General features: G+C 35.4%; 1 long non-coding RNA gene across 2 annotated transcripts in view; it reads left to right on the top strand.

The window, feature by feature from the left end:
- The window catches only part of LOC105728025 (uncharacterized), a 35,931-nt gene extending 8,929 nt beyond the window's left edge, over positions 1-27,002 (top strand). For both annotated transcript variants that reach the window (XR_010342024.1, XR_010342025.1), the window contains 2 exons: positions 16,285-16,486; positions 26,822-27,002. This is a non-coding gene — a long non-coding RNA (uncharacterized LOC105728025). The remainder of the gene's footprint in view (positions 1-16,284; positions 16,487-26,821) is intronic.
- The last annotated feature ends 204 nt before the right edge of the window (positions 27,003-27,206 follow it).

A 27,206-nucleotide genomic window follows, 5' to 3' on the forward strand; every position in this document is an offset into this window, starting at 1 on the left:
TCTGGGAAGAAATTTACCAACAGAATTCGAGCGCCCAAAGTCTCCTTAACACCAGTACTGCAGACTCTGCTGTGAGCCCGGCGCCGGCCCTCCAGGAATGTCTTCCCGCCCCACTCATCCAAAGTTGTATTTTTATTGCCTTAGGGCACTTAGAATATTGTTCAAGCTGCATATTTCCTAGAAAGGTGAGGAAGGTACCAGAGAGGTGATTTAGTTTTGAAAAAAAAAAAAAAAAAGGTATTAATATTAGGACTTCAGTTGGATTTCTTCTAATTTTCCTTCCAGTCCCCTTCCTCCTTCCCTCCCTCCCTTCCTTCCTTGCTTTTCCTTCCCTTTTCTCTTTCCTCTCTCTCCCTCTCCCTTTCCCCATCTCTTTTACTCTCTCTGTGTGGCATAACTATATCTCATCTACCTCCTCAAGTGTGAGAGAAATGAAGCAGTGTGAGGATGGTGGAGGTGACCATTTTCGTTCTGACTTCCAGAACCTCCTTGTCAGTTCTTAATCCCAATGCTGGAGTTTGAAAGAGACATCCCAGAGATGATTCTTCTCCCTCCCAGAGACGACCTCAGAACCATGGTCTAAGACGCTATTTTTCAGACTGTGAAATTACTTCTAAGGCAGCTGAAATAAACATATATTTTTAAAATAAGCCTCCGAAACTGATGCCCCATGCATGCTTCCTCTATGGATGGAGGCGTTCCCCAAATTGTCACTCCACCCAACGCCCTAGGAGCTTAAGTCCTCAGAAATGTTTTTTGTTTTGTTTTATGCAAAACTAGCGCTTCCACTCTCAACTCCCAGGTCTATCATTCCTCTCCTGCATTATATTAACGGCGATGTTAGCCTTCCCCTACGTGTTTAGGCTGCTAATGCCGGCCACTTAACGCAACAAAAAATGCTCATCTGTGGAGATTTTCCCAAGGCTGTCCGCAATGTTGGCTGCTTTTTCTTTTCTTTTCAGGGCACGTCCATTCCTCCCTGCCCCCTTCCTCTTTTCTTGAGATGGGGACTGGAAAAGGGGTCCAACAACTTTGAGCCCAGTGTGTGAAGTTTCCCTCTTTCTCTTGCCTGCCAATCCATCAAGCAGGGTGGTGAATTTCTGGTTTTCCCTGGAGAGCAGAACTATCTGGAAGCTTCAGCGTAGCTTGGTTGCCTCTCTCAGTTAACTTGCCTTTTTTTTTTTTTTTTTTTTTTTTTTTTTTAATCTGGTCATGTCTTTCTCCTCTCCTTGGTCGGTGGAAGCGGTTGGGGATTGCCCTCACAGTCCGTCTGCGCCCTTCGTACCTCCAGGCTTCTGAAGAAAACTCCACTGGCGTTCTTTCTATTAACAGGGAAAGCTGTATTAGAGATGCCCTCTGTATCGAATTGTGTGTTGGTGTTGTGTATGTTTGCTTAGTTTTAATAACTTTATGGGGGGAGACTCTCCTGAGCTTGTTGACATTTTTCCCCTAGGGGAAGATTCTCTGCAGCAAGGAATAACCTTAACTTGGATGATGAACTTCTGTTAGTCTTCTTGCTCTATCTAGTAAATCTAGCCTGGGAGTCACCTGCTCTCATGATTCATGTGTACCTAGTGTCCGAGGAGAAGACCATCAGGGGTAATGCAAAGTGAAACTGACTTAAAGTGTGATAAATATTATCCAGTGGGTTTTGATTTAAAAAGGTGAATGTCTTAATTGTTCACAGATGGAACATGTTTGCTTCTTAGAGCTGGTGAAGTGTAGACATGTGAACTGTTTTCCTGACTCTGGCTCTAGCACTCTTTTCCTATGGATCCTTAGGCAAGTTACTTCATCTTTCCAGTTTTTTCTTAATCTGAAAAATAAGTGACCTGCAATTATTAATATATACAATATCATTCATTCATCAAATTCCCAGCACCACCATCATCACCACCAAAATATAACTTTAAAAACCATAAGAATCTTTAGAAAAAATTTTGAGGGTGAAGCAGGAAGAAAATCTCATTCAAACGGCAGCAGCGACATCTAGTGACCATAAGTTGCTCAACAGTAGCAATGAAGCTGTGGAAGAGTTTACTAAGCAGTGGATTTTTGGAGGAGAGAGCCATGGAGGTTTTTCTAATAAATCTTGATTGTCTGTCTGGCAAAAAATAGTCTTTTGATAATAAAAAATCTAAGCTTTGATTATGATAATAATACATAGAAAGACAAAGGTTTTTACATCAACTCTGTACACAGGGCAAAGAAAGTTTGTTATGAGTATTCTTCCAATGCCTTAAATTCCATGTCAAGAAACTGTTCTAAAAAGTTTTTTTTTTTTTTTTGGGGGGGCTGCAATTTATTTATCTAATTTTCCAGTTTATCACAAAATGTGTTTCTACACAAATGCTTAACAAAATTGAAAAAAAGAAATTTTTGATATATATATATATATATATATATTTTTTTTTCTGAACTAACCACTTTGATTTGAGATCAGGGAACATACTAAAAATAACATGTTTTAAGTAATCACATATATGCTCTGTCTATATTGCCTTGGCTGAAAATATTTTGGAATTCAAAGGAATGAAATTCCTGTGTCTGGATGGACTCTCTTCTTCTTAAAGCAAAGATGAAATGAACTATCTGGGCACAGGAAAAATTTTAGCAATGGCAGACTGCAGAGCCCAAAACTTTTCAGAATAACAATTTTAGCATTTGCTTGGCATTTAACATTAGAGAAAGATAGTAGAACTCATCTCATTCCATGTGACTGTAAGCTGGCCATGTGCCTGGGTGCAGTTTGTCCATGCACTTGCTGAAGTGTGTGTTTAAATTTCTAATGGCAAAGCAGCTGATGACTAATGGATATGGATTCATGTTTTGTAACTTCAAGAGAAACTAATTTTGTTTATTCTACTTTATTTTTTCACCAATATTTTCTAGATTTTACTATAAAATTTGGTCACTGACATGCTGTCTAGCTAGTTCTAGAATAATAAGATAAATGTACAAGTTGTTAACACTTGGGGGAATTTGAGCTAGTCACAACACTTGTCCTGGACCTTAGATTTCTTATGCACAAAATGAGAAAGTTGAATCTGCTATCCCTTATAACTCAAAAGATTTTTAAGTCAATAAATCATCAACCTTCATTTGGGAAGACTCCCTTCTGGTGACTTTATTGTTATTTGTAACTTTTCCATATTGCTCCTGAGTTCTCTAGTTAGGCATCTCATCAGAAATGAGAATTGAGGAGGCTTCCATCTTCTCTGTCTTCCTGTCTTGTTGATCTTCCCCTTTTTCTGCTTTTAAAAATAACAAAAATCTCAGACACTCTAGTCACCATTTACTAACTCATTGGCATGCACTCAGCTCTCCTTTGCTGTCTATCCAGAAAAATCATAGTGTGAGATAGGACCAAACTGAACACAAAGCTGAGGCAGCTGTATTCAAGTTTTCTAACATGTTCCCATATCCTCATGGTGATGATTAATTATTATGATTATTATTATTTTTAGGAACCAGAGCCAAAGTATTCTGGCTGCAAATAGCCCACATTTTCTTTCTGCTTCTGTGTCTCTGTAAATAAATTTCTTCAAGAGGATGCAATAAAATGTCTCCAAATTCTGATTAGGAACATCATTATATACTTTTAGCAAGAAGAGTGTTCACAGAAGGCAAATATCACTCCATAATGCAAATATGCTTAGCATTTAATACAGACCTCAGGGTAACTGAAGACACACACACTTATATCCATGCATGCACACACACATGAGTATGTGTGTGTTTATGTGGGTATATATATATACACACACACATATATGTATATATGTATGTATATGGAGAATCATATCTACATTGACCTGGGTTGATAGAAAAAAACAAGTTCATTACAGGGAAAATTCTAAATATATCAAAAGTTTCTTTCATAGATGCCTTTTTGTTGTTCCCTAGATAACTTTTTACTCTTCCTACTACTTGGACTTGTAGTTAAAATTCCTTATGTGGCTGGTTCAACATACGCAAGTCTATAAATATAATTCACCACATAAACAGAACCAAAGACAAAAACCACATGATTATCTCAGTTGATGCAGAGAAGGCCTTCAACAAAATTTAACAGCCCTTTATGCTAAAAACCCTCAATAAACTAGGTATCGATGGAACGTATCTCAAAATAATAAAAGCTATTTATGACAAACCAACAGCCAGTATCATACTGAATGGGCAAAAACTGGAAGCATTCCCTTTGAAATCGGGCACTAGACAAGGATGCCCTCTCTCACCACTCCTATTCAATATAGTACTGGAAGTTCTAGCCAGAGCAATTAGACAAGAAAAAGAAATAAAGGGTATTCAATTAGGAAAGGAGGAAGTCAAATTGTCTCTATTTGCAGACAACATGATTGTATATCTAGAAGACCCCATCATCTCAGCCCAAAGTCTCCTGAAACTGATAAGCAACTTCAGCAAAGTCTCAGGATACAAAATCAATGTGCAAAAATCACAAGCATTCCTATACACCAATAACAGACTTAAAGAGAGCCAAATCAAGAAGGAACTGCCATTCACAATTGCTACAAAGAGAATAAAATACCTAGGAATACAACTAACAAGGAACGTAAAGGACCTCTTCAAGGAGAACTACAAACCACTGCTCAACAAAATAAGAGAGGACACAAACAGATGGAGAAACATTCCATGTTCATGGTTAGGAAGAATCAATATCGTGAAAATGGCCATACTGCCCAAAGTAATTTACAGATTCAACGCTATCCCCATCAAGCTACCAATGACCTTCTTCACAGAACTGGAAAAAACCACCTTAAACTTCATATGGAACCAAAAGAGAGCCCTCATAGCCAAGTCAATTCTAAGCAAAAAGAACAAAGCGGGAGGCATCACACTACCGGACATCAAACTATACTACAAGGCTACAGTAATCAAAACAGCATGGTACTGGTACCAAAACAGAGATATAGACCAATGGAACAGAACAGAGGCCTCGGAGGCAACACAACATATCTACAACCATCCGATCTTTGACAAATCTGATAAAAACAAGCAATGGGGAAAGGATTCCCTGTTTAATAAGTGGTGTTGGGAAAACTGGCTAACCATATGCAGAAAGCAGAAACTGGACCCCTTCCTGACACCTTACACTAAAATTAACTCCAGATGGATTAAAGACTTAAACGTAAGACCTAACACCATAAAAACCCTAGAAGAAAACCTAGGCAAAACCATTCAGGGCACAGGCGTAGGCAAGGACTTCATGGCCAAAACACCAAAAGCATTGGCAACAAAAGCCAAAATAGACAAATGGGACCTAATCAAACTCCACAGCTTCTGCACGGCAAAAGAAACAGTCATTAGAGTGAATCGGCAACCAACAGAATGGGGAAAAATTTTTGCAGCCTACCCATCTGAAAAAGGGCTGATATCCAGAATTTACAACGAACTAAAACAGATTTACAAGAAAAAACAAACAAACAAGCCCATTCAAAAGTGGGCGAAGGATATGAACAGATACTTTACAAAAGAAGACATACATGAGGCCAACAAGCATATGAAAAAATGCTCATCATCACTGGTCATTAGAGAAATGCCAATCAAAACTACATTGAGATACCATCTCACGCCAGTTAGAACGGCAATCATTAAAAAATCTGGAGACAACAGATGCTGGAGAGGATGTGGAGAAATAGGAACACTTTTACACTGTTGGTGGGAGTGTAAATTAGTTCAACCATTGTGGAAGACAGTGTGGCGATTCCTCAAGGACCTAGAAATAGAAATTCCATTTGACCCAGCAATCCCATTACTGGGTATATATCCAAAAAATTATAAATCGTTCTACTATAAGGATACATGCACACGAATATTCATTGCAGCACAGTTTACAATAGCAAAGACCTGGAAACAACCCAAATGCCCATCGATGATAGACTGGACAGGGAAAATGTGGCACATATACACCATGGAATATTATGCAGCCATCAAAAACGATGAGTTCACGTCCTTTGTAGGGACATGGATGAACCTGGAAACCATCATTCTCAGCAAACTGACACAAGAACACAAAATCAAACACCGCATGTTCTCACTCATAGACGGATGTTGAACAATGGGAACACACGAACACAGGGAGGGGAGCACTATACACTGGGGTCTGTTTTTGGGGGAGGGGACAGCGGGGGGTGGGGAGTTGAGGAGAGATAGCATGGGGAGAAATGCCATATATAGGTGAAGGGGAGGAAGGCATCAAATCACATTGCCACGTATGCACCTATGCAACAATCTTGCATGTTTTTCACATGTACCCCAAAACCTAAAATGCAATAAAAAAAAAGAGAGTAGCTTTAAAATGGTTTGGAAGAAAAATATGTACATGTGCAAATAGTACTTAATTCCAGGTGGTGGAAATATGGATGACTGATTATCTTCTTCTTTCTGTATCTTTTATATTTTTAAATGGAAAAACTCAATGACCTGGAAGTGCAAGAACAGATTAGATATGGAAGGGGTGTGGGGCAGGTGAGAGGAAAATGTAAAGGGGAGGACAAACCTAGTTCTGGCAGGAATCGTGTTTCAGTTGAAGGTTTCTGAGGAGCAGTTGTTGGGAGAAGAAGGATATGGGGGAGGCAGGAGAATTGTGAAAATATTTAGACAGTGTACTGACTGTCATATCATTCCTCCTCCTTCTGCATTTCTTCAAAAGAAATACACACACTTACATTTCTTTTCAAAAAAAAAAAAGAAAGAAAACAAGTAAAATTCCTTATGCTTGCATAAAGTTCACAAGACATGGTTTCTTCTGTAGATTTTTCACAGACCTCATAAACACAGGTATTATTCTATTTTAGAAATGAGGAGGCTGACCCAGAGAGGCGAAATGACTTGCTCAAGAGCACACCACTAGGAAGACACAGAAAAGGAGTATGAATCCTGGCTTTGGACAGGCTGCAACTTGCACTTGGCCATTTTTAGGGTTGGAGCCTTCACACTGGGAACCAAGGGGACTGGCTGAGGCTTTCGTTAAACCTTACTAGGATTTCACCACATATATTTGAGAAATTTCAACTTTTAAAGAATTTTGGGACCCCTAGTCTATGTTTGCTTCTCCTCATTCATGTATGATTCTCCCCTCTTAACACTGACAATTTTATATTCTTTCTACAGGAAAGATAATCCTTGTAAGAAGATTGTACTCTAAACATCTTTGTTTTATCTTGGAAACTAATATTTTAGAGTTGGAGGGAATTTAAGACATTTTGTGATTCAGCAGCTCTGGAGTAAGATGACTGTCTGAATCAATGGCTCCTGAGAACTGTGTGAAATGGGAGTCCAGATTATTCTGAATTCCCTGGTGTTGCTTCCTACCCATCTCCCTGGATTTTTGGCTTTCTGCATTTATATATTTGGTTACTCCATTCTTGCTGGCCACCCTGTGGACTAGTTTTCCAGGTGGCTGCATTTTTAGCAGCCCACTGTGGACCTGGCCGAGCACTTTACTCTCAGCTGAGAGCTGTTAAGTCTTCTTGGATGTATTTTCTCTCAAGTAGCTCTCTGCTGCCCTCAACTGGTGTTCAGCCACCAGAGCTAGCACGAATCCACTGTACCCTGGCTTCTAGTGAGATATGGGAGCATCATTAACCACACTGTTTATGGCTTTTATAGCATGGAAAAATAGCAATCAGGCCCATCACATTCACTTATACCCCAGGTTCTCATTTTCTACAAGTTTTCAGATGACCCACGAAGAAGAATATCTCATTTTCACATATCTGTACTAGAGTATTTGGAAGGGCTTACATGAAAATGTAAACTCTTTGTTTAATTATGAAATTGAGATACTCTTCAGCTGATAGACCAAATTTTTGAACATGTTGTAGTCTTAAGAAATATGAAACATTTTATCTTTGATGTAAATAAGATATAGAGTATTTTATGAGATCCATGAATTACTTGTAAACTTTCTCATTTATTCAACAAATACATATTGGACACATACTGTATGCTAGACATTATTATTGGTGCTGAGACTATAGCATTGAATAATGGAGGCAAAAATCTCTTCTGCCTTCATTAAGCTAACTTCCCAGTTAAGGAGAATAGACATTAAACAAATAAGTGATATACATTTTAAGAGAATGTAACATTCCCATATCTGTTTCCTACCCCAAGTACTGTAGTAATTCCATGTTTTTAAGAACGTTTGTAGCAAAGTTAAAGAGGCATAACTAAAGGTTATAAAGGGACTATGCATGCTATAAATATTGGATTTGTTAGTTTGTGAATTCATACATCTATTGTGAATACAGGATAGACATATAAAAGTGTTTGACACAGATGAGTGTTTGAACCTTTCAGCTGAAGAGATGTTTGTCTTTTAAATCTATACCAATCTGTCCTGTTTAATTGCCTTGTGATTGGAATATCACTCTGTCATCCCCTGTAATAGCTGCCACTAAAATTCCTGCTGTTGCTGCCATTGATGATGGTATCTGTAATTCTCTTTACTTTTCTTTGTTTTTATACTGTTCTCTTACCATGTCTTTTGATCTTTCCACAGATAAACTCTGATAGATATCACTGACCAAATAGAAAAAATTTTCTCTTTCTTATGTGGTGGAACTACCAATCATAACTGGGGAAGTTTAATCACCTGGTTTTCTTTTCATTGCCAGGTCTATTTGAAATGGATGTTTGCCCTAGGTAAAATGCAGCTGATTTAGAAGAAACTAAAATATTAATCAAATAATAAGCAAGTGGTAGTGGCAATTACAGATACACAGCTTCTAAGTAACATGTTTGTATTCAAAGAAAAAAATAGTCCAAATCCTGAAAAAAATCCCTATAGTGTCAAAGTGATTTTGGGTTGCTGGGTGAGAAGCTTCCTCCTTCCCATGAATAATTTTTCTGTGTGTAACTTTCCAGTTTTGTTTTTATGATGTAGATGCCTTCTGCTAGGCAGACATAACACCATCTCATGGAACCAGTGGGTCAGCACAGGGTTAAGAATATGACGTATCTATCCTTATATGAGTTACAAATGTTTATATTTATTAACACATTTCTTGAAATATCTTTAATTTTTGTTTACTTCTGATTGTATGTATATCACAGACTTGCTGTAAAAAATTTCTAGTATATCAAGAAGGTAATAAATATAAATCATCTATTAAAATAAAACATATTTTAAATAATTTGGATCATCCTGTGGATGTACTTTGTGTTCAGCCTTTTGTTCATTAGTGTTATACTGTGAGCATTTCCACATAACTATTTTGATATTTAAAAACTACAGTTACAAATATCCAAATTATTTTACGGATAATGATAAACAATTTAACCACTGTCCATTAACCATTGCTTCACATTTAGGTGGTGTCTAATTTTTCATTATTAAAATGACTTGAAATATATATCTTTGCACATAAACTTTTTCTCCAACTCTGATTATTTCCTTATAATAGATTTTTTAATGGCAAAGTTTTTTCTTTTTTTATTACATAGTATGAATTTTTAATAAACAGTTACCACATATTGGTGAATTGTATTTCATTAAAATTGTATTAATGTGGCCAGGCGCGGTGGCTTACACCTATAATCTCAGGACTTTGGGAGGCTGAGGCAGGTAGATCATCCGAGGTCAGGAGTTTAAGACCAGCCTGGCCAACATGACAAAACACCAACTCTACTAAAAATATAAAAATTAGCCAGGTGTGGGGGTGCATGTCTGTAATCCCAGGTACTCAGGAGGCTGAGGCAAGAAGATCCATTGAATCCAGGAGGTGGAGGTTGCAGTGAGCCAAGACCATGCCACTGCACTCCAGCCTGGGTGACAGAGTTAGATGCTGTCTCAAAAAAAAAAAAAAAGTCTCTGTCTTAATGAAGCATCACCAAGTATAAAATTTTCTTTTGCCAGTTTAAAAGGAAAAATATAATACCTATAACTAGCTTTGATGTACTTTTCTTTATCTACAAGCAGGACTGAAAGAAATTTTTACAAATATTTATTACATTTTAAATTTCATCTTTTATAATATTTCTGTTGTCTTTTGTCCATTGTTTATTTGAATTGTGTGCCTTTCTTACTAATTTTAAGGGCTTTTCTAGATTAAAATATTAACCCTTTGTTATCTGGCTCAAATATTTTTTATAGTTTTTATTAGTCCTTTTAGCCTATTTACAATATTAGTTATACACAAATATAAGTTTTATGCATATTCAGATATTGAAGCTATAATAAAGTTAAAACCTAAAAGTTCAAAACATAGGGGCTAAAAAGCTTAAGCTCTGGAGTTACATTGCCTGGGTTTGAATCTGATTCTATCACTTTTTGTCTATTTACTCAATGAATTTGAGTTAAATTATTAAACCTCCATACTTTAGTTTCATTTGGTATAAGATGAGGTTAATAATGCTAATTCTTTCATAATGTTTTCTGAGGATAAAATGAGTTAAATTCATAAGGAGTATACTTTGAAGTGTACCAGGCAAATGGTAAGCCCAAAATTAAGATAGACTACTTCTATTATTGTTTACAGTATTCAAATTTATAAATGCAAAATGATTTTTATTACTTTAATATTAGTACTTTAAATATCTAAAAACGAGCTAAATATTAAAGTTTTATTAACTAAATATCAAATATAGCTAAGAATTTTGGATACCTAGTTTCATAAATTATATAAATGATTAACTTGAGTATTTTGAGGGAAAATACTATTATGTCTTTTATTCATACACTTGATACTAGTTTTATTCTTTTGTTTAAGAGATATTTGTTGCACATTTTCTACATGCCAGGAACTGTAGTTGAACAGGATAGTCAATAAGATAGATGAAAACCTTTGCGCTTCTGTAATTTGTGGAGAAACTCTAACACAATAAATTAGTATCATGAAAAATACAATAGAGAAGAATAAAGGAGACAGGAAGTGCAAAAAAATAGTGCTTGCAATTTCACATATGTTAGCCAGGGAGATCACTGAGTATATTAGTTTTCTATTGCTGCTTCCACACATTTAAAGCTTAAAACACAAATTTATTACTTTACAGTTTCTGTGGATCAGGTCAAGAGTCTAGACACAAACTACCTGGGCCCTTTGCTCAAAGACTTACAAAACTGAAATCAAGGTGTTGACTGGGCTCTAGTTCTCATCTGGAGCTCAGGGTCATCTCCATGGTTATTCAGGTTGTTGATGCAATTTAGATCATATGGTTGTAGGACTGTGGTCTCCGTTCTCTTGTTGCCTCTCAACTGAGGTTAAGTCTCAGCTCCTACAGGACAGATCCATCCATCATAATCTGAATAATCACCCTTTTGATTAGCTAAAGAAAGGAGTGTTGTTGATTAATTGCATTAAATGTTGCTGATAGGTCAAGTAAAATAAGAAGAGAAAATTGACTGGATTTAGCAATATGAAGGTCATTTGTAACCATGAGGAGAACAGATTTGTTAGAATGGTGGAGATGAAAGCCTCTTGGATGATGATTAAAAATGAATGGGAAGAAAAATTTGAGATAGTGTCTAGACAGTTTATTGAGCAGTTTTCCTGAAAGGGAAACAAGAGAAGACACATTAGCTATAGAGGAGGTGGAGCCAAGAGAGGGTTTTTTAATGGGAGAAAAGTATGTTTAATTGGTGATGGAAATGATACAGTAAAGAGGTAAAAGTAAAATCTGATGTTATAGGGGAGAAGGAAGAATTGCTGTAGGCATATCCTTGAGTAGGGAAGTGAGATAGGATCAAATGCACAAGGAGGAAGGGGTTGGACTTAGATGGGAATACTGATAACCATCTTTCATTTCGGGGGGACAGCAAAGTACATGGATTCAGTAGGTTGTGGGTATTCTCTTCTGATTACTTCACTTTTCTCAGTGGGCTAGGAAACAAGGTCAGCTAAAACTGAGCATGATAATGGAAGTGTTTGAAAAATGAGAAGGGAAGATTAGGCATGAAAATGTCATCAAGAAGAGTGGGAGAGTAAAAAACCAGACAAATGTACTATGATTGACAGGCAGTGGTGTGGACCTACCTGAAACACACGGTTATGAATTTAAATGAAACCAGTTTACCTGCTGCATGTTTTCCTAAACCATGTTAGCTGTAAGGCTTCCAGATCTAGCAAGACAGAAAATAATATATAACCACGGTTGTGATTCAGACAAATGACTTTGAACAAGACAGGTAAGGGAATTAGGGATGCAAAAAAGAGTAATTGCAATGATTGCTCATGGAATTTAAGCTGGGAAAAGGGGGGAAAGGGAGATAAGCGGGAGAGAAAAGTGAAAAGCATAAACTGAAGACCTACCAAGCACTATGGTAAATTCTTAGAATAAATTAATACAAGCTTTTCTTTAAAACTGGCCTTCTGATGACTTTAAGGCTGTACTGTATAAAGTAGGGAGGTCAAGTGATCCTAAACTTTAGCTCCTCATGGGATGCAGGTAACTCCCATCACAATGAATTATTTTGACAAACTCAAAGCACTTTCATAGCTCCTCTCCTTTGGTACATTTATGAGGGAGGCAAGGGCAGGAACTAATATCTTGTTTTATATGTAGATGTAATACATTTGTTTTATATCTAGATATGAAGAGGTAAGCATAAAGAGAGGATCCTTGGACACAGTTTTATAATATACAAAGTTGAAATTATTGCTAACTCAAATCACTGTTTCTCTGTGTGACTGCTTTTAGCTTCCTCAGCTCTAGTGCTCAGCAACTCATGTTGCCTTATGTGTTCCACATTTCCCATGGTAGTCTTCTTCTCAAGATTTTAGGCAGTAGCCATGCACTGCAGTTTTCTCTTTTCTCAGGCTTCCTTCATTGAAAACTTCCTGTGAGGTTCTCAGTCCTACTGAGTAACCCCCTAACAACTTTGGTAAATTAATTCCAACTTGACTTAAGTTCTTAATCTTGTTTTCTATCTTAGAGTGATGGTTTTCAGTGTGCTCTTCCCTCAACCCACAGTGAGAAACACAGGTTGTATCATGACCTAGGTCACAAATACATATATCTACATATACACATATGTAGATATATACAACTGAAATGAGAGTTTTCCAAAATACCCTTATTACTTGTGATACACTCTGATAGTTTCTATTCTATTATATTCTATTTAAAAACTTACTGGTTGGGACTCAACTAAGCTATTTACCAACTACTAATGGTTGATGGACTGCAGTTTGACAATAAAAGGGGCTTTTGATGCTTATAATACAGGTAGGTTATAATCATAACTCATAACAGATTTAAGTATTTTACAAAATAACTCCTAATTGAGACCTGGTAGGATATGTGAGTTTTAGTAGCTTAAAAGAGCTGGGAACCGGCAGTTAGTAGAAAGACTATGGAACATCAGAAGCCCCAAATCCTAGACTCATTCTAACACTTAATAACTTTGACATTGGTTTCTTATTCTACCCTCTCTCATGTTCTGTCTCTCTGAAATGGAGTTCAAACCACCTGCCAGGTCTAACTCTGAAATGTATTCTCAAGAGCAAGAGAAATGTAAGTCATGGAGGTTTATAAATAGCAAATGTAAGACTCTCTAATTTTATTTCTGGATTGAGTTTATGTTGGGACTCTGAAAGTCAGACAAATGCTCCAAAAGATAAGAATACTCCCTGTCATCAACTGCTTTGATTGATCTTAAGTTGCTATATATTATTCAAACATATTGAATTATTTGAATATTATATTGTTTCTTATGTATTCAAATAAAATTTATCAGAAAAATCTTTTAAGCTTAAAAAATTATCTACTTGATATAATGTGGTGTCTTAAACTTTTTATGCACTTTAATAAAAATTGAGTCATGGTTTTTTATTAGGTTTTGGTATAAATCCACACACTAACTTGGAAGGTATAGATAGTTCTAATACAGCTGCTGTACATTTTCTTCACAGCTTATTTGTAATGTCATTAGTCATTGTTAGGTCTGTTAGTCAGAAGTTTCAAATCTATAATGAGACTCACTTGTGGTCATCAATTTTAGTAATTATTTTTTAAAATGTTGACATAAAATTTAGTGTGTTGAAATTCAGTTTTGTTCACAGATTTCTCCTTCTGTTCTTTTGCAAATCAACATGGATAATCTCAAAATAGCAGTGCTTCTGTGCAATCTAAGCATTTTGGATGTGTCATCATATTAATATTTTGCCCTTTTACTATTTCCATTAATTAATTTTGCCCTTTAACTTTTACTGATCAATGTGGACTAAATTGTAATTGCAACATTGCTCTGAAATAATACCAAATTAAAGCTGATAGTGTCATGCTGTGAGCTAGTGAGGGATATTAACATTTTTGAACACGATAAATTGATTGAAAACCAGGTAGACTTGTAACTGACTTCAGATTAATGTTTGAAATCTAGTTGTGAAAAATTTTGAATATTACATTAATTATTCAAGTTTCTTTGGGGTGTCTGATAAAATTCGGGTGGGGTGGAAACTTGTAGCTTTACATTATCTTTATCCCATTCTACTGTTATTAGAAAGTTAAATTATGCAGTGATGTAAAGAAGGAATTCAGTAGTGTATCTGATAAATGTCTATATTAGTTCCCATAAGGGATTTAAATATTAATTTTAATATAGATTGCCCAATATGGTTATTTACTCATTAACTAAGCATTTTATCATTATCTACTCTGTACCAGATACTATACCAGATGATGAAGATAGGGTAGTGAATAAAATGTAGTTCCTACTCCAGTGAGACTCAGAGTCTGGTAGAAGAGATGAAAACATAGTCATATGTATAGCATAAAATTAGTGCCACACTGGAGGTGTGTACTGGGTTCTATGAAAGTACAGAAGAAAGCCATTTGGGTCTTCAGATTGCTTCATGAGAGAAATGTCATTCAATCTCTGTCTTCAAAAATTATCTTAAAAACATCAATCTAATACATGAAAATGTAGTAAGTATCAACTAATTTAGAAGAACTTATGATAAAATAACAGAACCATTTCTCTTCAACAGCTATTTGGATTCCTGGCTGTGAACTCTTTTAAGTACTTTTTTTTTCCTGAGACAGGGTCTCATTCTATTACCCAGGCTACAGTGCAGTGGTGCTATCACAGCTCACTGCAGCCTCGACCTCATGGGTCAATTGGTCCTCCCACCTCAGCCTCCCAATTAGCTGAGACAACAGGTGCAGGCCACCATACCTGGCTGATTAAAACAAAAAATTGTGGAGTTAGGGTTTTGCCATGTTCCCAGGCTAGATTTTTAAATACTTCATTTGTATTTCTTTTTGTGATTCCTCCGTGATACTAAATTATATTATTATACTTACTTTGGGTGGTTTAGAGTTATTTATAATTCATTACTTCCACAGGTTACTTTTGTGATAATAGTAATATCCTGATACACTATTATGAGATATTATCACCCCCATTCTTTCCTCTACCTTTTACCTCCCTTAGTTCCCACCATTTATTAACTAACCTATTTTTATTTTATTAAGACTGTTATAATTTGTACTTTGAAATTAAACAGTAACCAAATCTTTCACTCTTTCTCCATGAATTAAGTCTGGAAATTTACATTTTTATGACTATGCTGAGTCATGCATTGTGCTATGATAGAATACATTCTCTTTTCTCATTATCAATTGCTGAAAACCATGCCAGAGATTTAATTTTTTTCCATTTGTATCATGGCTTTTTATACAACTTTCTTCCTTTGCTTTCTTTGGGTTAGCAATTGCAATGGACTTTTATTTCTTTCTCTCTCTGGTTTTTTTTTTTTTTGGCTTCACTATATTACCACATTTTTTGTTTTAAAGAGGTAACATATGTCTTTATTGTGTTTTTCATACATTCTCCCAGTGATTCTCAAATGGAGGTATTTTCTCACATGCCTTCCTCCTGACACCATCCATCCTTCTACTGTAATAGGAGTCAATTACTCTCTAGAACTGCCATACAGAAATATCCTGCATTGCTTTCCTGGGTGGGACTCACCCTTTTAGAATCCTGTCTCTCCTCTTCCTTTTCTTTCTTCTCTTTATTATCTTACTCTTTTTTATTTCTTGTTTTGTTTCTTATTTTTCTAGTGAACCCTTTCTCTAAAGGGTATGTGGTAAATACATACTGTATTAGCAGATGCTTTTATTCTGTTGTGTGTGTATATATGCATGTATATCTATATATGTGTAATTGAACTGGGTGTATCATTTTTGAGTCAAAAATATTTTCTCAAAAACTGTAAGGTGTTGGTCTATTTTTCTTATCTTCTTAGCATTCAGTGTTGGTGATATCTTTAATCAATTCTCATCTTTTTTTTTTTTTTTTTTTTTTTTTTTTAGAATTGGGGTCTCACCCTGTCCCATAGGCTGGAATGCAGTGGTGTGGTCACAGCTCACTGCAGCCTTGAACTCCTGGACTCCAGTGATCCTCCCACCTCAGCCTCCCAAGTACCTGGAACTACAGGTGTGAGCCACACCTGGCCAACTCACTGTTTTTAGATGACCTCTTTTTAATCTTGGAAGCTTTTATGATTAATTCTAGGTATGGGTCTTTACTGTAATCATTCCACTTGACATTTTTTCACTTTAGATACTTGTATCTTTCAACTTGGAAGAATTTGATTCTGTCAGTTCTCTGTTGATTTATTCTTCTCCATTTTTCTGATATTCATGTTGCTTTTGGATTTCTATTACTCAGATGTGAGGCCTCCATATGACTTCTTTAGGTCTTTTATCTGTTCCCTCATGCTTTCTGACTCTGCATTTCTGCTTTACACTGTATCAGAGTTCTCTATTTTCTAGATCTTTACTGTTAGTTCTATTTAGTACTTTGTTCTGCATTTTCCAGCTGTTAGAGATCTGTTATTATCCCTCGTTTTGTGAAAACTTCTTTCCTACATTCTTCTTAGTTATGTATTAATTCTATTTTTTGTTCATTTATATTTTTATTTTAGTGCTGTCTCAGAAGCGATGAGAAGATGTATCAATAAGACCTAGTATGAATTTGAGTCAGAAGTGTAAGAAGCAACAGGTTATTTTAGGGTTAAAGTAATAAACTAGAAACAGCAGGGAACATTTAGCCGAATTTTTTTTTTTTTTTTTAGATGGAGTCTCAAATCTTGCTCTGTCACCCAGGCTGGAGTATAGTGTGGCTATTTTAGTTCACTGCAACCTCCACATCCCGAATTCAAGCGATTCTCCGGCTCAGTCCCCAGAGTAGCTAGGAGTACAGGCACACACCACCATGCCGAGCTAATTTTTAATTTTTGTATTTTTAGTAGAGTTGGGCTTTCACCATATTGTCCAGGCTAGTCTGGAACTCCTGCCCTCAATTGATCCACCTGCCTTGGCCTTCCAAACTGTTGGGATTATAGGCATGAGCCACCACGCCCAAACTGCTGAAACAATTTCTAGGTGTTGTATTATGGAGGGCCTTGTAGATACACTCTATTAAGGACACTGGACTTTATCATACAAACACTGAACGTTTTAATTGTGAAAGTAGTAGGACCTTGTAAAGAAGATATATTTAAGCACTATAAGGATTAGAGGCCAGAAGGACAGTTAGAAGCCTGTTGAAAGAATTTATATTAGTGACAAGGATCTGATCTAAAGCAGAAAGATCAGACAGAAGATGAGGCAGAAACAATAAAGAGATAGTACAGAAGAAATTTCCAAAATCGACTAAAAATATGAAGACAGAAAATGCTAAGAACCCCAAATAGGATAAATGCAGAGAAAACTACATGCAGTCATATCAGAATAAAACTTCCAAAAACCAAAGATGAAAAAAAAAATCTTACAAACAGCCAACAGATAATAAAAAAAAAAAAGTACCTTCAAAGGAGCAAATAAAGGCAAAAGAGGAATTTTATCTTTCTTCTCAAAATGAATAGTAAAATCCACAAAATAATGGAATGATAATCTTAAAAATGCTAAAATAAAATATGACACAGCATATAATTAAAGTCTAGTTTACATCTACTTTTGCCTAATGTTCTATGTCCCTGTTCATTAAGACAATATTTTGTCTTAAGGAAATGTCCCTGTTCATTAAGAAAATATTTTATTCCTTTATATTTTTGTGGTGCTGATGTCCATAAAATACATCATTTAAATAGTTAATTTTGTAAGATGATGGGCTTGGTAGAGTAACGGAGATTTAAATCCTTGCTATTTAATCTGTTCTAATTGGTTAAAGGTAATGCTCAATTTAGAAGCAAAAAGTGAAATTGCAGATTTGTTTTTAAATCCCTTCAGCTCTAAAGTTTAATAGTTGCAAAAGCATTTCCTTATAACTATAAGAAAGTTGACTCTTAGATTAATTGTGGCAATATTTTATAAACATAATAAGGCTAATATTTTGAAGAAATGAAAATAATTGTCAATAGAAGGCTGTGTATAGTAAGGGGATTATAAAGATGTAGGTTCAGAGCAGACCACTATTTATTTACGTAATAGGTGAGATCTTGTTGTGTTTCCCAGTCTAGAGTGCAGTGGCTATTCACAGGCATGACCATAGTGCACTACAGGCTCACTCCTGAATATTGGGACTACAGGTGGGAACCACCACACCAAGCTGTAGAGTGGATCTTTTCAAGAACTGTGAGATAGCAAATACAGAAATAGGACTGTGCAATTTTATGTCCAGACAGACTATTATGAAAATAAAATTGAGCTCCATGAGCTCTGGAGTTAGATTGCCTATGTAAAAACTTCAGCTCTTCAATTTACCAGCTGTCTGACCTTGGGCATGTTTCTTAATCAATCTGCATTTCACTTTCTGCATCTGTAAAACCTTTTAAAGATTGTGGCATAAAGTTGAAAGCATACTTCAAATGTTAGCCTTTATTATAATAAATGAAAAGTCGGCAAAGCCAATGCATTCACAGTAATTGTGTAATATATGAAAATTTTGCTGGATTCTGGTATTTGGCTTAGGCAAGGGAAGTTTCTGAAAATCTTTACATTTTATGTAATGTTAAAAGAGTGAAAAGAAAGACAAACAAAAAAATGTTTTTCAAAGTATGCTAGGAATTTTGTTGACACTCCACATATATGATTTTTTTAACCCTAAAATGAATTTATAATGTAGGTGTTATTTTTTGTTATTTTATAGATGGGAAAACTGGCTTAGAGACGTTAGATATCCTGGATTATTGTCAGTTTAAGAAAATAATTTCAGCTATCAATGATTAAGTGGGATAAATTTCAGTGGAAGAAACCGAGCTCCTTACATACATCCTAGAAAAAACATAAAAGGTGGTCAACTGCCTCCATATAAAGCTAATTCTTAAAAAAAAAAAAAGTTCAGGGGTACATATGTAGAGTTGTTACACAGATAATTTGTGTATCATGGGGGTTTGGTGTGCTGATTATTTCATCAGCCTGGTAATAATCATGGGACCTGATAGGTAGTTTTCTGACCTTATTCCTCCTCTCACCTCCACCCTCAAGTAGGCACTGGTGTCTGTTGTTTCCTTCTTTGTGTCCATGTGTGTTCAATGTTTAGCTAATTACAGCCTGCAGACTTAATCACAAACTCCGGTTAACAATGCTGTGTTGCTTCCTACTTTGGTTATTTCAACCATCTGCTGATTTCTTGTCTTTTTACTACTATTTCATTTGCAGCAGAGCCAACCAATCCTAACAAAATTGAGTAGTAGATGAAATACACCATTTCATCTACTGAAGAAATACCTGTCTCATTTTTACATTTTTTACTAAAAACTGTTTCAATAATTCATAACTGAAATCAATCATTTATAACTGGATATAAATTTAAATTGTTTTTACTTCTCAGAATATTATCTCAAGCTAACTTGAAGTGGGTAATAAAAGATATTTTCTTCTATTAAAGAAAAGCCAAGCATTTTTGTGTAAATAAGGGAGACTCTTTGATGTTGAGAAGTGATGTTTTCAGGAATTCCTGAAATATCAATTATTTTGGAAGCAATTCACCTATATGTCATGCAAACCCTAAATAAAATAAAAAATCTAGAGTGATTATGGAAATTTGCCTGTTGAAAAAGATCTAGATGATTTTTTAAAATGCTAAATGTTACTTTCTAATAAGTATATTTTTTAAAAAAGTGGTCACCAGACTGCCTGTAAGCAATATGAGAGTTCCAAACTTTTATATGAAGTGGAATTATAAAACCTGATTATGTACAACTGCTGTTCTACCATGTTTGGGGTATATTGGTAGGAATACTTGCTAGCTGTGCATTCTCAAAGATTGCTTATACTTGGAGATATGAATGTTTGACCACTCCCAATTGGAGCCAGGCCTATATTGATCAAAGATAACGGAAGCAAGTACTGATGATGGTATTTCTTTGACAGTTTCAGTTAACAGGAAATATTGGTCTGAATTAGGGTGTAACAAAGAGAACAATGATTCGGTAAGTTAAAGAAGATAGAAATTGATTTGTCCTTTACATAACAATCCAAATTGAGTGGTTCAACTTTGCTCCATGAAGTTATTCAGGAATTAAGTTTCTTTCCATCGATTGCAGTATTATACTGCAGGACTGTCATCTTCTGCATGGCAGAGACAGGGTCAGCTGCCATCCCAGCTGATGATAAGGGGAAAGATAATATGGAAGTAGACACATGGTCCTAAGACTTACGGCCATCAGGGACACATATCACATTAAATTTTGTGGAGAAAAGAAGTCCACTATGAAAAGGAGGCTGGAATTCTCCATTTAATCTTGCATGCAGGAATAAAAGGAGAGTATCTTTTGGTAGACAACTAATAGTCTCCACTTTATGGTTTGTGGTGTTTGTTGATCCTATTGAAGTTTCCTGATGGTGTGCATTTTTTTCTTTGTGAAAAGAATAAAGATTAATATGGTTCTGAATGGAACCTTAAATTGGAGTAATACTACCTTTATTTTTCTGTAGACTGTGTTTTACACCTGCCTATACTGGTGAAAAATAATAATTTTTTATTGGACATGAGTTTCATACTCTTATTTTTTTCAACTTATTTGGTCTTGGGAAAATAGGACCAATATTAAACCTCTCTAGTGATTTAACTATGTCTTGTGAGTCTGTTTCCAGTCATTTTCATTTAGAAGATTCTACCTCTAACTCTGCAAAGAAAAATACATTCTTAGTAGATCAAAATACATTTAAATCTCTTTCTTTTTCCTAAATTAGGTTCAAAAAGCTTTGCTTACTAAATAGCTTATAAAGTGCCCTCTTCTGAAATAACCTGCAGAGATAACTTTGATGGGAAGTTTACTAGGGAAATAAAACAAAGCCCCCTTTATTGTTAATGAATAATTCTTCAACTACAATTTAATATTAGAGATTCTATAGTTAAAGAGAATAATGTTCATTTATATAGGATTGTAATTATTTTCTAATTTCCTGTTAGGACCAAACTTATGTTTTGATGTAATATTGGGTTTTGTATGTCACAAGTCTCTAGTAGATCCCAAAGCCCCTTTTAATCTATCATTATGCTCATTTACTAGATGATGTCTAAGTTTCTCAATTAGAAATTATTTCTCTTGGCTTAAGGCTTTACCTTGCTAAAACTCAACTATCTGTGAAAAAATCAACCCTTTAAACTTTACAATCATTTTACATTTTATCTGGTTGAATTTGTTGTTGAGTTTTTTGAGTATGAGTTAGCAGAATGCTTGAGGCAGCTGTTTGAGGGTCCACTGACTATGGAAATGAACACAGAAAGATTTTTGTTTAAAAGATGAATTTAATTTGTGAATTTTCTCTCCATTGTACGTCACTTTGAGTTCTGGCTGATATACAAAGAAAAAAGTCAGCTGATTATGACCACTATAAAAATTTATAATGTGCAAAGGATGTACACCATTCCCTGAATATTTTGTTTTTATTTTAAATTAGAAAATTACTGTTGTTGATTTAAATAAAGGACAGCATCAATGACAAAATCAACATGAATTGAAAATAGTGAAATTTAATTTTTATAAATGTGTGGTAAACATTCTAATGAAAATATATTTTTTCATTCAAGGCACTTTAGTGAAGAAATGTATTGGTGATAAATTCAAACAATAAGTAAAATAGGATTTAAGTTACATGTGGTAATAAAGAATTGATCTACTGTTGATATTCTGAAGCTATTAGCAATCAAATGTTGTCATTTATTTTCAGCCCTTGAGCTACTACTTAGTTTTCTACTCACCAGTTCTATCTTTTTTAACAATTGCAAACAACATGGCTGGATGATGCGGGAAGAACTCTATCCCTAATTGGGTAAAAAAACAGGCCCTGCTTGCAAGATTAGTTGAATGTTTAGGTCCTTGTACATTGTGAAAATGAGGTTTAAAAATTTGTGTTAGGTAAATCTTTTTTTCTTTAAGTTAGCCTTAAGGCATTATCATGGCTGCCAATAACACTATTGCCGTGAATCCTTGAAATTTAATGTTTAGATTTAGATTTAAATGGATAACTATATTGTCAACTCTGTAAATGCTTGGCCATTTTATTAATCTATTTCCTAGTGCTTGCATATAGTATACAGTAAATAAATATTGAGTGGATGTCCAATAATTCTTTAATAGATTTATTTGTCACTTTAACTTGTGAGTAATTATTGATTCTTTTTCTTTAGGCTAAGGGTAAGCCAAATGAACTGGAGAACAGAGGAGAGATTAGACAAGGGCAAGTATGTAGACGTGTGGTAAAAGAGAACCCTGAGATAAATGTAAACAATGTGCAATACAGGTTTAAAGGATAGAGTTTGTACACAGTTTAGCAATTCAGGAATGCCTCCAAGAGGATATGGCATTTGAGGTTGAACCTTGAATGGTTTGTGTGGCTAAGTGGTGAATTGTGAGGATAGTCATGGCAGAGAGCACATTCCATACAGATCAGAGCAAATTCGGATATTTTCCGTCTCTGAACATTTATAGTTATTTTACAGCACTTGCTTCACACTATGTTTTAATTATTTTATACTGTTTATACTTCTCATGCCATCCGCTAAAGTATAAACTTCTTGAGCGTTATGTGTTAGTGAGTCTTATCTTTTCTGCTAAGTCTATGAGTGTGCTGTATACAGGCCTGGCTGCTTTAAGTCATCGTTCTATGAAGAATTCTTTTCTTTTCTTTTCTTTTCTTTCCTTCCTTCCCTTCCTTCTTTCCTTCTCTCCTTCCCTCTCTCACTCTTTCTCTCCTTTTTCTCTGTCTCTTTCTTTCTTTTCTCTCTCTTTCTTTCTCTTTCTTTCAGAGTCTTTGCTCTGTTGCCCAGGATGGAGTACACTGACGTGATCTCAGCTCACCGCAACCTCCACCTCCTGAGTTCTGGCAGTTTTCCTGCCTCAGCCTCCCAAGTAGCTGGGGCTACAGTAATGCACCACCATGCCCGTTTAATTTTTGCATTTTTGGTAGAGACTGGATTTCACCATGTTGTCCAGGTTTGTCTCGAACTCCTGATCTTGTTATCTGCCCCCATCGGCCTCCCAGAGTGCTGGGATTACAGGGGTGAGCCAGAATTCTTATCTTTCTATGATTGAGAATTAAATAAATTTTTCTTCTTCAGGTGCTTTCTCTTTTTTTTTTTCTTGGCCTTAATGCCTTCTCGTGTCACTCTATATTGCCCATCTGAACAGTCCATCTGAATGATCTTCACTATTGCCTTCATTTTAATGACCATAATTTGTTAATGAATTACAAATATTTACCTTTAGACCAACTTATTTTTGAATTTCAGATGTTAACATTCAACTGCTTACTGAACATCCCCATCTAAATGTCCCACAGGCATCTCCGGACCAACACAGTCAAAACCGAACCCCTCAGCTCCTCATCCCTTCCCCTCAAATTTCCTTTTGATTTTTGTTCACTATCCATTATTTGTGTAAGTCAAAACCTAGGTTTTCAACAAGGAATCTGGCTTAACATCACAAATCACCTTGGCATGTTCATTAAAATAGGATCTGGTCTACAGGTGGTAATTGAAAAGTTTAAGGCTCTCATAATGTAGCTTATGTATCATGATACTGAACTGTGTTTTATGAAGCAACAATACCTATAAATAGCACAGAAAGTTTTATAATGTGCTGCGTTAATGAAGTTTTATTTGGGACATACTAAGCAAGCTACAAAAGTTTGGCTCATCTTGAGATTTAAGCCTTTTCTATCTATTATTTTTCATGCTCTAGCTTATTGAAACTTGTGAAAATAGCATTCCCATAAATTTTAATTTGAATATATCTAACAGCCTTCTAGATTTAATTTGTTTGTATGTTTCCTAATACTTTGAAACCCTGTGCCGTAATCAAGCCCACTGCTTTTTCTAGTCGGCACATAACACCTTTTGTCTTCTCTCCATAGCATTGTCAAGAAGGACATTTTATTCTACACTAGCCATTGTGTCCAGTCCCACAAGTACCCAAAATCTTAATACTTTAAATTAAATTTAATCAGGTTCTTGTACTGAATTATTTCCACTATCCTAATGTCATTTTGCTTCATATCATTTAAATTTATATTTTAGTAAAATTTTTGTTTGTAATTTTTGGTGCTCTGATCTTTAATATGTAGAAAGAATTTTAGCAAAAATTTATGTGGTTTACATTTGGGAAATGCTTTATCTTTCTGTTGAAGTTTCACCATATATGCTAAGATACTTAAACTCTGAAAAGTAAAGGCTTGTGGAAAATGATACTTATTTAGCATGTCTAATCCAGCAGTTCCCATGGAACTTAAAAAAATGCATAACATTTGTTATATTATTTAGTATGAGAGACCTACAACTTTGAAATTGATACTTAGCTTCATGAGTACCTTTTCTATTTCAGAGACTACATGAGAGGAAATCTTTCATTTGTAAACATTTTACTTTGTAGACAATATAGGAGTCTTTTTTCCCTTTCTGAAATGGCTTCCTTCATTGCTCACCATTGCTTCAGATGATTTCCAAAATTCCTTGCCAACTAGTTTTAGGCAAGCTTGCTTTCTGAAGGTGAGTTTCTCTCTTTCCCCTGTCCCCATCCTTACATTGCCAAGTCTGTGTGTCCTATTTCTTCTACTTTTTTGCTCTCTTCCTTTCCTTTCTTACCTTCCAGTTTTTGTCTTGCTGATGTTCTTTCAGCTTTATAGAATATTATTATTTTTGTGCTGTCACAATGACTTTACAAGAAAACATACATTACAGAGTGGTTGTTTACCTCAGAATGCTTCAGTTAACAAAGTATTTTGCATAGATTTGCTTTAGTCTGAAATCTCTGTACCTTCAATGAGTTCCATCACCTGACTTTTCAGAAACACATCAGTTATATTAAAACGAAGCATATCTGTAACATGCTTATAAGCATGTGCTAATGTAATAGCACTAAGGGAAGAAGAGTGTTTCGGCAGATAAATTTTTAATTAATTGCTTTAATAAAAATAGCTAAAACTCTATCTTCTGCACAGCATAGAACATGTACTTCAGTATTTAGGTCAGCTCATACAAGACAATTAACTGGCAGGGAAGTCAGTGCTCTTTGTTACATGGATACAACAATATCAGAGAACTGTTAGAATAACTTAAACTTCTGTAATGAGCTTCAGGGCTTTAATGAGAAGATTTTTCTATTCTTATGTGATCAATATTGCTCTGTGCTAGAAAGATAACTTTTTTTTCTGAAGGAAATGTACAGAAAAATAGTTCAAGATAAATGATTAAGAGGAAATTAAAAAGTGGTTAATCCCTTATAGCCCAAAGGGGATTAATTATTGGTAACAAGTAACTGCCAGCAGTATAGGTAGGCTCTTCAAATAATCATTATAGCTTAGGATAAAGTAGCAAAAACTATTTTTAATCTACCAGCATTTTAACCATTTATTTTCTGCATTCAGTCAATCAAGCAATTAGCGTAGACTGGCTATAAAATTGTATTAAAGTTTAGAGACACTCATATAATTCACAGTTGGTCTTGAGTACTTTTTCTATAAAAATAGTCACAACAAATCAATACATCAAAATGGACAAACTGGTTTGATGTGTGTTTATATGTATGTCTAGGTACACACCTGTGTGTGTTTGTGTGTGTAGGTATGTAGCTGTGTGTGTGCGTATACAAATTTGGAAAATCAATAGGTTAGAAGAAACAGGATGACGAAGGAAAATGAGAAAAAGATAGTTATAAAGAGTCACTGATAATAAGCAAAACATTAGGTTATGTGGCCATATATAAACAGTGGCCTTTTTGTACAAATACATCTGTTTTGAGATATTAGATTCCACTGACATCAACTGAAGCAGATTTCAGGATGTCAAAGAGAAGTAGTGAGAAGTAGAAGTGACTGTAAAAGTAGTAGAAGTAGAAGCAGTGAAGATGTCAAGAAGTTTGTGAAAGAAGTAAAATAGAGGTAGATGGTCATCACATTTAAATAAAGGTTAACAGACTCTGGATATATGGTTAAAGATATTTAGGAAAATAGAATGGACTTTAAATTATACTTGGGGAAACTGATTGTAAAGAAGAAGGAGTAAAAGCAAATACTAGAATAAAAACACTGGACAGGGAAACTATTTGTTATTGGTTTCAGCTATCTCCGAATGTGTGTTTAGGTTTTAACTTCAGCAGGAGACATCACATTTATTTAAAAGAAGAGCTACATTGATGATGTCATAATCCAGCTATGCTTCTTGAAGCTTATGGGGAAAGACAATCTCTTGTGTGCAGTCTTTTCACTCCCACTGGGCCACATAAAAATGGGCATGGAACCCTTCCTTACCCATAGGTAAGGGGGGCCACACAGGCTGAACTGGGCTTATGGCCTTATGTGGGAATATCTTTTGCTATTTCAGACTCAATGTATACTTCTTTGTTCTGCTTAGGTGTGTGTCTGTATAGTCCTCAGACGTCCTCTCCCCACAATTTTTTTCCAGATACCATAGAAGGGAGGTCAAGGTTCTTTCACTACAGCACCAAGTGGAGTATATGAAGCCACACTGCCCACGAGGGCTGCAGCGTGAGTCTGCTAGCTGTGAAAGACAGATGCATTACAAGGGGATGGATTTAATGCACTTTTCCTCCCTTACTGTGAATAGATGCTGCGCTTCTTGAACCTGGAATGTATGTTGTCTGTTCTCGATGACCTTGAATCATACACTGTCTTTTTTTTTTTTTCCCCCCTGGGTGGCATTTACCGGCCTTTTAACATTGGCTTCACTTGTGATATTCTATCCTGCAGCACAGCCTGAACACCCAGTGAACAATGAAACAAAACTTCTTCCCAAACTTCAGTGAGGATTGTGCCATGGTTTGGAGGTA

Source organism: Aotus nancymaae, unplaced genomic scaffold (genome assembly GCF_030222135.1).
Source record: "Aotus nancymaae isolate 86718 unplaced genomic scaffold, 86718_ANA_hifiasm-v0.15.2.pri h1tg000011l, whole genome shotgun sequence".
NCBI classification, from domain to species: Eukaryota; Metazoa; Chordata; class Mammalia; order Primates; family Aotidae; genus Aotus; species Aotus nancymaae.